The sequence below is a fragment of the Phyllobates terribilis genome, unplaced genomic scaffold, assembly GCF_046119375.1.
Source record: "Phyllobates terribilis strain yellow unplaced genomic scaffold, ASM4611937v1 Scaffold_3__8_contigs__length_932513732, whole genome shotgun sequence".
NCBI classification, from domain to species: Eukaryota; Metazoa; Chordata; class Amphibia; order Anura; family Dendrobatidae; genus Phyllobates; species Phyllobates terribilis.
The window spans coordinates 19,029,239-19,043,756 of NW_027362763.1; the positions used below are offsets into that span (position 1 = coordinate 19,029,239).

At 42.1% G+C, this 14,518-nt stretch overlaps 1 protein-coding gene and 1 pseudogene across 2 annotated transcripts in view; one reads left to right on the top strand and one right to left on the bottom strand.

Annotated features, from left to right (window-relative positions):
- The window catches only part of LOC141258699 (uncharacterized), a 204,765-nt gene that overhangs the window by 55,646 nt on the left and 134,601 nt on the right, over positions 1–14,518 (bottom strand). The gene's annotated exons all lie outside the window — the stretch shown is intronic.
- LOC141260678 (U2 spliceosomal RNA) lies at positions 8,895–9,073 on the top strand (annotated as a pseudogene).

Sequence of the window (14,518 nt, forward strand, 5' to 3'; positions counted from 1 at the left end):
GTTTCACACTTTTTTGTTAAGTATATAATTCCACATGTGTTAATTCATAGTTTTGATGCCTTCAGTGTGAATGTACAACTTTCATAGTCATGAAAATACAGAAAAATCTTTAAATGAGAAGGTGTGTCCAAACTTTTGGTCTGTACTGTATGTGTTCTGATAAACTGCGGGTGGTGGGATCTACGGGTGGTGGGTTCCAGGACATCGTATATGTGTTCTGATAAACTACGGGTGGTGGGATTCAGGACATCGTATATGTGTTCTGATAAACTACGGGTGGTGGGATTCAGGACATCGTATATGTGTTCTGATAAACTGCGGGTGGTGGGATGTACGGGTGGTGGGTTCCAGGACATCGTATATGTGTTCTGATAAACTACGGGTGGTGGGATTCAGGACATCGTATATGTGTTCTGATAAACTACGGGTGGTGGGATTCAGGACATCGTATATGTGTTCTGATAAACTACGGGTGGTGGGATTCAGGACATCGTATATGTGTTCTGATAAACTGCGGGTCGTGGGATTCAGGACATCGTATATGTGTCCTGATAAACTACGGGTGGTGGGATTCAGGACATCGTATATGTGTTCTGATAAACTGCGGGTGGTGGGATTCAGGACATCGTATATGTGTTCTGATAAACTGCGGGTGGTGGGATTCAGGACATCGTATATGTGTTCTGATAAACTGCGGGTGGTGGGATTCAGGACATCGTATATGTGTTCTGATAAACTGCGGGTGGTGGGATTCAGGACATCGTATATGTGTTCTGATAAACTACGGGTGGTGGGATTCAGGACATCGTATATGTGTTCTGACAAACGTTTTCTCACAGTGCGGCTTGTGGACCCGACATACTGTTTATTACACTGTGTACAGAGAATCACATACACAATGATTACTGCCGCAGTTCATAAATGTCACTAGATGGTATGTCTGTCCCTCATTATTAATTACCTATTTGTTGTTATTGATCATATACGGACACAAGCCACATTGCCTTTGTCCACACCTAAATTAGCCTTTTGTGGACAACCAAGAATTCCCCCTCTTTCTATGTTCGTTATTTCTAAATTCACTAGGAGAAATAATGTTCCCCACAGTGCGTGACCTCTTTGGAACAAATTTGCATCCATTTTTCAAAATTTCCTTTAGAGTACTATCGGTATAAAGCAACGGCAAGTATTTCCGTACAACACCAATAACATTATAATAATTTTTGTTATATGTGGTTGAGAATATCACTTTTTTCGAGAATTTATTTATTCTATTTGCATTTTTGGAACTCTGTGTTAAATATTGATCCCTGATCTTACCATTAGCTTTATCTTTTGATGTTTCTATGCTTTTAGTATCATACCCTCGATTTATTAGCCTCTCTTCAGTGATTTGACATTCCTGTTCATATTTGGCGGCATCAGTACAACACCTGCGTGCCCTTATGAACTCTCCTGTGGGTATGTTGCTAATAACATGCTTAGGGTGCTGGCTCGAGGCGTGCAATATAGAATTACCAGCTATTTTTTTACGAAAAAGGTTGCATTCCACCCTTACAGTGTCCATTTTAGGACATGATCAGATATCAAAATCAAACATCAGAATGATGCCAGTTTGAGGCTAAATACCCTGTCTGAGAACTGATTCTGACGAGTGATTTTGACAAATTATTTTGACCAGTGACTTTTACAACTGTAATAATAATAATAAAAAGAAAGTAACTGTTCGCTGATGGGACTTGAATCCAAAACTCTGTGTCCCAAACCCAGTGAACTAACCACTAAGCTATTAACTTAGTTGTAAAAACCTTTGAGTTCTTTTTGGTTATATGATGTTCAGTGCAAACTTGTCTAAAACTCATTGGGACTTATGCACAGACTGCAAGCAAGCCAAATTCAAATGATGTTTGATTTTGATATGTGAGTCTGATGAGTGACTTTCTTCAAACATCAGAATCAGAATCATAATGACTTTTAGGCACCCTGAGTATTTTCATGGTTGATCTCATAAGACAAGAAAAGCTGCCAGCTGCTATCATTTGACTGGATAGTGCAATAGTAAGGCGTCAGCCTCTGAAACTACAGTGTTAGAGCTCAAGTCTTGTTAGAAATAAGATTATTATTTTATTTTATTTTTTTTAATTATGACTATGTAGCGCAAAAACTACAGGGGTGTTTTACTTTTAATATCTGCCACTCTGATTGTCATCATGATGTGTTAAGAGTTTCAGACATGTTGTCTATTTGCATGGTAAATTACATAGCCAAAGTAAATTGGGAGGCAATAATTTACTACATATCTATTTCCAAGTGACTTTATATTTGCATAATTTCTTAAAGGGGTCTAATGATAAAATGTCTTTATTGTAAATTATTATTTCCATCCACCCAAGTACTGGCTGCAAACTCCCAATTTACTTTGGCTATGTAATTTACCATGCAAATAGCATGTCTGCAACTCTTAACACATCAGTATGACAATCAGAGTGTCAGATATTAAAAGTAAAACACCCCTGTAGTTTGTGTGCTAAACAGTCATAATTAAAAAAAAAAAACATTCTTCATCCTATCAGGATTTGAACTCTAACACTGTAGTTTCAGAGGCTGATGGCTTACCATTGTGCTATCCAGTCAAGTGATAGCAACTAGTAGCTTTTCTTGTCTTATGAGATCAACCATGAAAATACTCAGGGTGACTAAAAGTCATTGTGATTCTGATGTTTGAAGAAAGTCACTCATCAGACTCACACATCAGAATCAAGCATCATTTGAATTTGGCTTGCTTGCCGTCTGTGCATACGTCCCAATGAGCTTTAGACAAGTTTGCACTGAAAATCATATAACCAAATAGAACTCCAAGATTTTTACAGGTAAGTTAATAGCTTAGTAGTTAGTGCACTGGCTTTGGGACACAGAATCATAGAATCATAGAATCATAGAATGGTAGAGTTGGAAGGGACCTCCTGGGTCATCTGGTCCAACCCCCTGCTCAAAGCAGGATTCACTAGATCATCTCAGACAGATGTCTGTCCAGCCTCTGTTTGAAGACGTCCATTGAAGGGGAACTCACCACCTCTCGTGGCAGCCTGTTCCACTCATTAATCACCCTAACTGTCAAAAAGTTTTTTCTAATATCTAATCTGTGTCTCCTCCCATTTAGTTTCATTCCATTGCTTCTAGTCTTTCCTTGTGCAAATGAGAATAAAGATGATCCTTCTACAATGTGACAGCCCTTGACATATTTGTAGACAGCTATTAAGTCTCCTCTCAGTCTTCTTTTTTGCAAGCTAAACATTCCCAAATCCTGCAACCGTTCCTCATAGGACATGGTTTGCAGACCAGTCACCATTCTGGTCGCTCTTCTCTGAACTTGCTCCAGTTTGTCTATGTCTTTTTTAAAATGTGGTGCCCAAAACTGTACACAGTATTCCAGATGAGGTCTGACCAAAGAGGAGTAAAGACCGATAATGACTTCACGTGATCTAGACTGTATGCTTCTGTTAATACATCCCAGAATTGTATTTGCCTTTTTTGCTGCTGCATCACACTGTTGACTCATGTTCAGTCTATGATCTATTAGTATACCTAAGTCTCTTTCACATGTACTGTTGCTTAGCTCTATTCCTCCCATTCTGTATATGCTTTTTTCATTTTTATTGCCCAGATGTAGTACTTTGCATTTTTCCCTGTTAAAAACCATTCTGTTGGTTGCTGCCCACTGCTCCAGTTTATTTAGGTCTTTTTGAATCCTCTCTCTCTCTTCTCTAGTATTAGCTATCCTTCCTAGCTTTGTATCATCAGCAAATTTAATCAGTTTACCCTCAATTCCTTCATCTAAATCATTGATAAAGATGTTGAACAATACAGGTCCCAGGACGGAGCCCTGTGGTACCCCACTTGAGACATTCATCCAGCTGGATGTGAAGCCATTTACAACCACCCTTTGAGTCCGATCACTAAGCCAGTTATGAATCCACCTAACAGTTGCCTGGTCCATTGCATACTTGGTCATTTTTTCAATAAGGATGGTGTGAGATACTTTGTCAAATGCTTTGCTGAAGTCAAGATATACTATATCTACAGCATTTCCCTGATCCACCCAGTCAGTGATTCTGTCATAGAAGGAAATTAAGTTAGTCTGACATGACTTGTTAGTTACAAACCCATGCTGACTCTGGTTAATCACTTCATTCTTATCCATGTACTTACATACATGTTGTTTAATAATTTGTTCAAAGATCTTTCCTGGTATAGAAGTCAGACTCACCGGCCTATAGTTCCCTGGGTCCACCTTCTTCCCCTTTTTGAAGATAGGAACAACATTTGCTCTTCTCCAGTCTTCTGGGACTTCTCCTGTTCTCCAAGAATTTTCAAAGATTATGGAGAGTGGTTCTAAAATTTCTTCTACGATCTCCTTCAGTACTCTGGGGTGTAATTCATCTGGACCTGGTGACTTGAACTCATTTATGTTGGCTAAATATTCCCTCACAATCTTTCTGTTTACAGATAACTTGGATTCCTCTATTCCTTTAAAAGGACAGTGAAGATCAGTTGATGTTACATTTTCTTTCTGAGAGAAAACAGATGCAAAATAGGAATTAAAAAGTTCGGCCTTCTCAACATCCTCTCTTACCATTTCTCCATTTTCATCCTGTAAAAATCCTATAGCATCTTTGACTTTTCTTTTACTTTTGACATACCCCCAAAATCCTTTTTTATTGCTTTTGACATCTCTTGCAAGCCTTAATTCATTGTCAGCTTTAGCTAACCTGATACGTGCCCTGCAGGATCTGCAGACTGCATTATAATCTTCTTTAGATATGCCTCCCTCTTTCCATTTAATAAACATTTCTTTCTTTCTTTTTAGCATGTGTTTAAGTTCTGTGTTCATCCATCCTGGTTTCCTTAAATGCTTCCCATTCTTCCTACTTTTCGGGATTGTTAATGATTGTGCTTTGAGAATCTCATTTTTAAAAATTTCCCATCCTTCCTGGACATTTTTGTCCTTAAGGACATCCAGCCATTGGATCCCTCCTATTCTCTTTCTGAGTCTCTTAAAATCTGCCTTTCTAAAATCTAACCTTGAAGTTTGAGTCTTCACATGTCTTCCTCCTCTAGTTATCCAAAATTCTATAATAGCATGATCGCTGCCTCCTAGGGTCCCAGCCACCTTTACCTCCTCAACCATTTCCTCCCTGTTTATAAGGATTAGATCCAAAGTAGCAGATCCCCTTGTTTTCTCCCCTACCTTTTGGAAGATAAAGTTGTCAGCAAGAGAGGATAAGAATTTGCTTGACCTGTTAGTTTTACTTGAGAGAGATTCCCAACAAATGTCTGGATAGTTGAAATCTCCCATGACCACTACGTCATATTTTTTGGAGAACTTGGTCATTTGATACATAAAGAGTTCATCCATATCTTCAGCTTGCCCAGGTGGCCTGTAGTAAATGCCTACAATGGTGTCCTTTCCGTTGTTCTCTCCTTGTATTCTTACCCAAACAGTTCCCACAGAACTCCCAGTCTCTGAAGCTTCAATCTCTGTGCAGATATACGCTTTTCTAACATACAATGCAACACCTCCTCCTCGTTTATCAAGTCTGTTTCTTGCAAATAAGTTGTATCCTTTTAGCCTTTTATTCCAATCATGTGTATCGTCCCACCAAGTTTCAGTGATTCCAATGACATCATATTCCTTTTCCTGCATTAGTAGTTCCAATTCTCCTTGTTTGTTGCCCATGCTTTGTGCATTTGTATAAAAACATTTTAGTTTGTGATTGGTTTCTCTTCCTCCCATATTTTTATTATTTAAATTGTTTTGTCTTTGTTCTTCCTTTCCACTTCCAGTAGCAGAGATCTCAATAGTATTTGTCAGCTGTATGGCTTTTTCTGGCCTTTTGCTTCCCTTCCCACATTGTTCTAGTTTAAAGCTCTTCTGATGAGTGTAGCAAGGCGAATTCCAAATACATGTTTTCCAGTCTTCGTAAGGTGCACCCCATCTCTAGCAAGTAGTCCATCGTATAGGTAATTCATTCCGTGATCCAGAAATCCAAATCCTTGTTGACGGCACCATCGACGTAGCCAGTTGTTCACCTGTAGAATCTTATTCCACCTCATTGTTCCATGGCCATCCACTGGGAGGATGGATGAGAAGACCACCTGCGCTCCCAATTCTTTCACTTTCTTGCCTAAGTCTTCAAAGTCACTGCAGATGGTTTCCAGGTCCTTTCTTGCGGTGTCATTTGTCCCCACATGTATTAGCAGGAATGGGTAGTGATCTGTAGGTCTGAAGAGTCTTGATATCCTGTCAGACACATCTTTAATTTTTGCTCCTGGAAGACAGCACATTTCTCTTGAGGTTATGTCTGGTCTGCAGATAGCGGCCTCTGTTCCTCTTAACAGGGAATCCCCCATGACCACCACTCTCCGTTTTTTCTTCACAACATTCTTCTTTCTCCATCCAGGAGGATTCTGAGGGCTTACAAGGTTATTCATTGCTGGCAAAGTCTTATTTTGCTGTATTTCTTCATGGTTCTCCTGTGTGAGAGCCTGGTACTGGTTCCTGAGCAGTATGGGTGCAGTATGGGTTCAAGTCCTATCAGGGAATCGTTACTTTTTTTTTATTATTATTACAGTTGTAAAAGTCACTCGTCAGAATCACTCGTCATAATCACTCGCCAGAATCACTCGTCAGAATCACTCGTCAGAATCGTTCGTCAGAATCGCTCGTCAGAATCGCTTGTCAGAATCGCTCGTCAGAATCGCTCGTCAGAATCGCTCGTCAGAATCGCTCGTCAGAATCATTCGTCAGAATCACTCGGCAAAATCATTCGTCAGCATCACTCGTCAGAATCACTCGTCAGAATCACTCGTCAAAATCACTCGTCAGAATCACTAATCAAAATGACTCGCCAGAATCATTCATCAGAATCACTTGTCAAAATCATTAGTCAGAATCATTCATCAGAATCACTTGTCAAAATCATTCGTTAGAATCATTCGTCAGAATCACTCGTCAAAATCATTCGTCAGAATCACTCGTCAGAATCACTCGTCAGAATCACTCGTCAGAATCAGTTCTCAGACAGGGTATTTAGCCTCAAACTGACATCATTCTGATGTTTGATTTTGATATCTGATCATGTCCTAAAATGGACATTGTACATCCTATGGTTATTAATATCACCCTTTAGTTTCAAATCTAAAAAGGACATTTCTTCCTCTCTTGCTTCAATAGTAAAGGATAAATTCAATTCATTAGTGTTTAAATAATTTTCACACCCGAGAATGTCTCTCTCCTGTCCGCTGCAAACAATTAAAATATCATCTATGAAGCGCATGTAATACCGCGGGTAGTCTGAATAAGGGTTAGAAACAGCATCAATGGATTTAGATTCCCACCAGTTCATGTACAGATTTGCCAGGGATGGGGAGAATGTGGCCCCCATGGAACATCCCTGGCACTGTACAGAAAACTGATGGGAAAACTTGAAGTAATTATTTTGAAGCAAGAAAAGAGTAACATCAAGAATGTATCCTTCATCTCATCAGAGTAATTAGAATTCGCATTTAGTTGTTCTGTTAATGCTTGAATGGCCGAACTGTGCGGAATGCAGGAATATAAAGCTCTGACATCACAGGTCATCCATGTTAGATTCTTACTCCATGTCACATCATTCATGATGGTTAGAACGTGCTTACTGTCCCTCAAATAGCTGGGTGATATCACTACCAATGGTTGTAACCTATCATCCAACCATGAACCCAATCTCTCCAGCAGTCAACCTATACCTGACACTATAGGTCTTACAGGGGGTGGAAACTGCTCCTTGTGCGTTTTTGGTAAAGCATGAAAAATCGGTATTCTTGGATTACTAGGTTGTAAATAATCCTTTTGCTTTAAACTCGGGATACCCAGATCCACCCCTTCTTGTAAGATCTTATCCAATTTTTCTCCTATAATCTGTGTGGGGTCATGACTTATTTTACGGGATGACTGTTCATCATTCAAATTCTTTGTCCAATACTACCACTGACCACCCTTTGTCAGAATTCTTCACTATAATATTGGGATTATTTTTGATGTTATTTAAAGCTCTTCTTTCCCCCCTTGTTAGATTATCCTTATCTGTTTTTTTAGAATAGATTTGTTTTAAATCATTTTCTACCATTAACTGAAAATCATTCATGATGGGAGCTCTCGACTGTATGGGAGGCACTTTCTCCATATGCCTTAAAAGTTTTTCCATTTCAACATTGTATTATGCTATGAATAAGGATCTATGTATCCGAAACGCGTCAGGCTCCGAACGCTTTTATTTGCACCATGGTCTCATGGTTTTAATTTTTTCAAAATAAAGGCTATTTTTTAAGTCACTTTCACGAGTTGCTGGATAACCACCCTTTCATAATCTCCCAACAGTCTTCTCTTCGCTCATCACACAGAATCCTCCAGTATATAATGTCCCAGCAGTCTCCTCTCCGCTCATCATCCAGAATCCTCCAGTGTATAATATCCCAGCAGTCTCCTCTCATCACCCAGAATCCTCCAGTGTATACTGTATAATCTCCCAGCAGTCTCCTCTCTGCTCATCACCCAGAATCCTCCAGTGTATATTGTATAATCTCCCAGCAGTCACCCCTCATCACCCAGAATCCTCCAGTGTATACTGTATAATCTCCCAGCGATCACCTCTCCTCTCATCACCCAGAATCCTCCAGTATATACTGTATAATCTCCCAGCAGTCTCCTCTTCTCTCATCACCCAGAATCCTTCAGTGTATACTGTATAATCTCCCAGTGATCACCTCTCCTCTCATCACCCAGAATCCTTCAGTCTATATTGTATAATCTCCCAGCAGTCTCCTCTCCTCTCATCACCCAGAATCCTCTCATCATCGCTTCTCGGCCTTTTGGCTAAGATCAAGTGTAGTATCTTTCGAAAAGGCAGCTTTGGCCATCGGCAGCCCTAGTAGATTGGTACATTATGCACACTGGGGTTTGGGCGCTTGTTAGTATGCCAAGGGCTTATATAGTCATCTGGTGGAAAGCATGGCCCCCCGGATTGAAGCCATTGGGCCAGGGGGATTGAAAGCCTGAAGTGTGAAATGCCCCAGGAGTGGTGACCCTGGGGTGCCCTAACTCACTGGGATTGGGAACCTCACTTGAGTTTCTGGCACATTTGCACAAGCACTTCAAATTTTCTTTCTTCGCACACACCCTTATTCTGGGCCTTCTGGCCTTAGGATGGGGAATTTTTCAATTCCCGGTCGAAGGTCCTGGCAGTATTATACTGTGAAACCTTCACTATTTATTTAATTTTTTTGTCACTGTGTGTCCACTTATTCACGTGTGTCATGTCCTACTAGGATTTTGTCGGGATGCGATTCTCTAACGGGTTCGTCTCTAGGCAGGTCTAGGGGGGGAGTGTGTGGCCATAAGGTTCCGCTCCACCCCTGACTCTCCTCTTTCGGGAGGAGAGCGTTGTTGGCTTCCCTCTTCCAGGAAGGGAGCACAGTCTTTGGCTCCCAGTGCCTTGCTCGGGTGAGAACTCGGGTAGGTGCTGGGGGTAAGATTGAGTCGCCTATGGCTTCGGCTGTAGGTGGCTATTTGTCCCTGTTCCACGCTGTGGCCTTCTGGTTCGGAGGGACGGGGTATGGTTTGGGGGACCCTTCTCCTGTTGTAGAGGGTTTCATGTTGACCAGCATGCTAGTGCACTTTTTTTGTGGCACTTGTTACTTTTTTGAGTGCACTCGAGTTTAGTACACAAATTCGGTCTTTCGATAAAAAAAAAAAGCAGTCTCCTCTCCGGGCATCACCCAGAATCCTCCAGTGTATACTGTATAATCTCCCAGCAGTCTCCTCTCCGCTCATCACCCAGAATCCTCCAGCGTATAATCTCCCAGCAGTCTCCTCTCCTCTCATCACCCAGAATCCTCCAGTGTATAATCTCCCAGCAGTCTCCTCTCCGGGCATCACCCAGAATCCTCCAGTGTATACTGTGTAATCTCCCAGCAGTCTTCTCTCCGCTCATCACACAGAATCCTCCAATGTATAATGTCCCAGCAGTCTCCTCTCTGCTCATCACCCAGAATCCTTCAGTCTATACTGTATAATCTCCCAGCAGTCTCCTCTCCGCTCATCACCCAGAATCCTCTCATCATCGCTTCTCTGCCTTTTGGCTAAGATCAAGTGCAGTGATCTAGCGGTTGCTGCCTTGGTTTTGGCTGGGAGGTGCCCAGGGTATCCGGCTTGTTGGCCTTGGGGGATCGCTCTCTCTTAATGGAGGGAGCTTCACCCCCTTGCTGCTATTGGCAGGTCGGATTAGTCCCTGGGCAACGAGAGGCGATCACCTTGTCACCACACATAGCTGTGGTGGTAACATTTGGAGTATTTAAAGGGAAAACGGATCGCTGAGATGGAGTTTTGGAGAAAGAAGAGATGCTTACGTTTTTTTGTGAAATGGGAGGCGGAAGAAACTTTCTTGGAAGAAAAATGGATTCTGGAAATTTTGAGGAAATATGAAGTTTTGGAGAAAGATATTTACTGTACGCAAGAAATAAAGCAAGGTAAAGTTTGTGATGTGACTCTAGTTTTGGAGGAAAAGTGTATTCATTTTTTCAAAGGCTAGAATGAAGAGGATTCTGGGAAAATTGAAGTAAGTGCATCATTCATGGGAAAACCGAAGAGTGTGATAATTTACATGGACAATCCGTTTGTGGAAATCAAGGAGATAAAGGATTTTTTGGAATCTAAATGTAAGATGGTAAAGTTTCAGAAATTATACAGGAACAAAGTTGGTATTTGGAACGGAAAGAGACGTTTTTTGGTGTGGACAACAGGAGAAGAAAATTTGCATAATGGGAGGATTATTTTAAAGGGAAGTTCTGGGTATTTTTACATGGAAAGCAGTAAAGAAACTTTTGAAAAGAACTTTGGAGGACAAAAGGAAGATTCTGGTGATAGAGGGAAGAAGGAAGAAGATGGGATAATTATAGAGGAGAATAAGCAGGGAAAAGAAGTTGAAAGTTTAAAGGTGGAATTGAAGAAAAAAGTAACGGTACATGAAAATGGTGGATCAAGGAAAGTATCTGGTGAAAAGAAAGAAGTAAAAGAGGAAAAGGGTGAAGTGTTGGAAAAGGTGGTGACTTTAAGTGAGTTTTTGGAAAAAATGAGGTTAGAGAATAAGGACGAAAAAAGGAAGTTAAGGAGTTTTGTTGGGAGGAAAGTAAAAGGGAAAAAAGGGGATAATATAGATGGGAAACTGGGTGAAGTAACATCAGATGTGTCTTTTTTTGGAAAATGTGTTGAAACTGTAAAGGAATTGTTATGTTTAACTTTATATATATTAATTCAAATTTGAATTAATATATATAATAATATAAATATAATATAATATCTAAACACGATGATGGAACTAAAATCTTGAGTTTGGTGATACATGATTTAAGACATCTTTTTGTCACTGTGTGTCCACTTATTCACGTGTGTCACGTCCTACTACAATTTTGTTGAGATGCGGTTCCCTAACAGGTTCCTCTCTTGGCAGGTCTAAGCGGGGGAGTGTGTGACCATAAGGTTCTGCTTCCCCCTGAACCCCCTAGCTCTCCTCTTTCGGGAGGACAGCGTTGTTGGCTTCCCTCTTCCAGAAGGTGAGCACAATCTTTGGCTCCCAGTGCCTTGCTCGGGTGAGAACTCGGGCAGGTGCTGGGCATAAGATTGGGTCGCCTCTGGCTTCAGCTGTAGGTGGCTATTTGTCCCTGTTCCACGCTGTGGACTTCTGGCTCAGAGGGACGGGGAATGGTTTGGGGGATCCTTCTCCTGTTAGAGAGGGTTTCATGTTGACCAGCATGCTAGTGCACTTTTTTTGTGGCACTTGTCACTTTTTTGAGCGCACTCGAGTTTAGTGCGTGAATTCGGGATTACGATAAAAAAAAAAAGCAGTCTCCTCTCCGGGCATCACCCAGAATCCTCCAGTGTATACTGTGTAATCTCCCAGCAGTCTCCTCTCCGGGCATCACCCAGAATCCTCCAGTGTATACTGTGTAATCTCCCAGCAGTCTGCTCTCATCACCCAGAATCCTCCAGTGAATACTGTATAATCTCCCAGCAGTCTCCTCTCCTCTCATCACCCAGAAACCTCCAGTGTATACTGTGTAATCTCCCAGCAGTTTTCTCTCAGCTCATCACCCAGAATCCTCCAGTGTATACTGTATAATCTCCCAGCAGTCTTCCCTCATTACCCAGAATCCTCCAGTGTATACTGTGCAATCTCCCAGCAGTCTCCTCTCCACTCATCACCCAAAATCCTCCAGTGTATACTGTGCAATCTCCCAGCAGTCTTCTCTCTGCTTATCACCCGGAATCCTCCAGTGTATACTGTATAATCTCCCAGCAGTCTCCGCTCATTACCCAGAATCCTCCAGTGTATACTGTATAATCTCCCAGCAGTCTCCCCTCATCACCCAGAATCCTCCATTGTATACTGTATAATCTCCCAGCAGTCTCCTCTCATCACCCAGAATCCTCCAGTGTATACTGTATAATCTCCCAGCAGTCTCCTCTCCGATCATCACCCAGAATCCTCCAGTGTATACTGTATAATCTCCCAGCGGTCTCCCCTCATCACCCAGAATCCTCCAGTGTATACTGTATAATATCCCAGCAGTCTCCTGTCATCACCCAGAATCCTCCAGTGTATACTGTGTAATCTCCCAGCATTCTCCTCTCCGCTCATCAACAAGAATCCTCCAGTGTATACTGTATAATCTCCCAGCAGTCTCCTCTCTGCTCATCACCCAGAATCCTCCAGGGTATACTGTACAATCTCCCAGCAGTCTCCTCTCTGCTCATCACACAGAATCCTCCAGGGTATACTGTATAATCTCCCAGCAGTGTCCTTTCCGCTCATCACACAGAATCCTCCAGTGTATAATCTCCCAGCAGTCTCCTCTCCTCTCATCACCCAGAATCCTCCAGTGTATACTGTATAATCTCCCAGCAGTCTCCTCTCATCACCCAGAATCCTCCAGTGTATACTGTATAATCTCCCAGCAGTCTCCTCTCATCACCCAGAATCCTCCAGTGTATACTGTGTAATCTCCCAGCAGTCTCCTTTCTGCTCATCACCCAGAATCCTCCAGTGTATACTATATAATCTCCCAGCAGTCTCCTCTCATCTCATCACCCAGAATCCTCCAGTGTATACTGTATAATCTCCCAGCAGTCTCCTCTCTGCTCATCACCCAGAATCCTCCAGTGTATAATCTCCCAGCAGTCTCCTCTCATCACCCAGAATCATCCAGTGTATACAGTATAATCTCCCTGTAGTCTCCTCTCATCACCCAGAATCCTCCAGTGTATACTGTATAATCTCCCAGCAGTCTCCTCTCATCTCATCACCCAGAATCCTCCAGTGTATACTGTATAATCTCCCAGCAGTCTCCTCTCATCTCATCACCCAGGATCCTCCAGTGTATAATGTATAATCTCCCAGCAGTCTCCTTTCTGATCATCACCCAGAATCATCCAGTGTATACTGTATAATCTCCCAGCAGTCTCCTCTCATCACCCAGAATCCTCCAGTGTATACTGTGTAATCTCCCAGCAGTCTCCTCTCATCACCCAGAATCCTCCAGTGTATACTGTGTAATCTCCCAGCAGTCTCCTCTCATCTCATCACCCAGAATCCTCCATTGTATACTGTATAATCTCCCAGCAGTCTCCTCTCATCTCATCACCCAGGATCCTCCAGTGTATACTGTATAATCTCCCAGCAGTCTCCTCTCATCTCATCACCCAGGATCCTCCAGTGTATACTGTATAATCTCCCAGCAGTCTCCTCTCCGCTCATCACCCTGAATCCTCCAGTGTATACTGTAGAATCTCCCAGTAGTCTCCGCTCATCACCCAGAATCCTCCAGTGTATACTGTATAATCTCCCAGCAGTCTCCTCTCATCGCCCAGAATCCTCCAGTGTATACTGAATAATCTCGCAGCAGTCTCCTCTCATCACCCATAATCCTCTAGTGTATACTGTATAATCTCTCACAGCAGTCTCCTCTCCGCTAATCATCTGGAATCCTCCAGTGTATACTGTATAATTCCCCAGCAGTCTCCTCTCATCACCCAGAATCCTCCAGTGTATACTTTATAATCTCCCAGCAGTCTCCTCTCATCACCCAGAATCCTCCAGTGTATCCTGTATAATCTCGCAGTAGTCTCCTTTCCGCTCATCATCCAGAATCCTCCAGTGTATACTGTATAATCTCCCAGCAGTCTCCTCTCATAACCCAGAATCCTCCAGTATATACTGTATAATCTCCCAGCAGTCTCCTCTCCGGTCATCACCCAGAATCCTCCAGTGTATACTGTATAATCTCCCAGCAGTCTCCTCTCATCACTCAGAATCCTCCAGTGTATACTGTATAATCTCCCAGCAGTCTCCTCTATACTCATAACCCAGAATCCTCCAGTGTATACTGTATAATCTCCCAGCAGTCTCCTCTCATCACTCAGAAT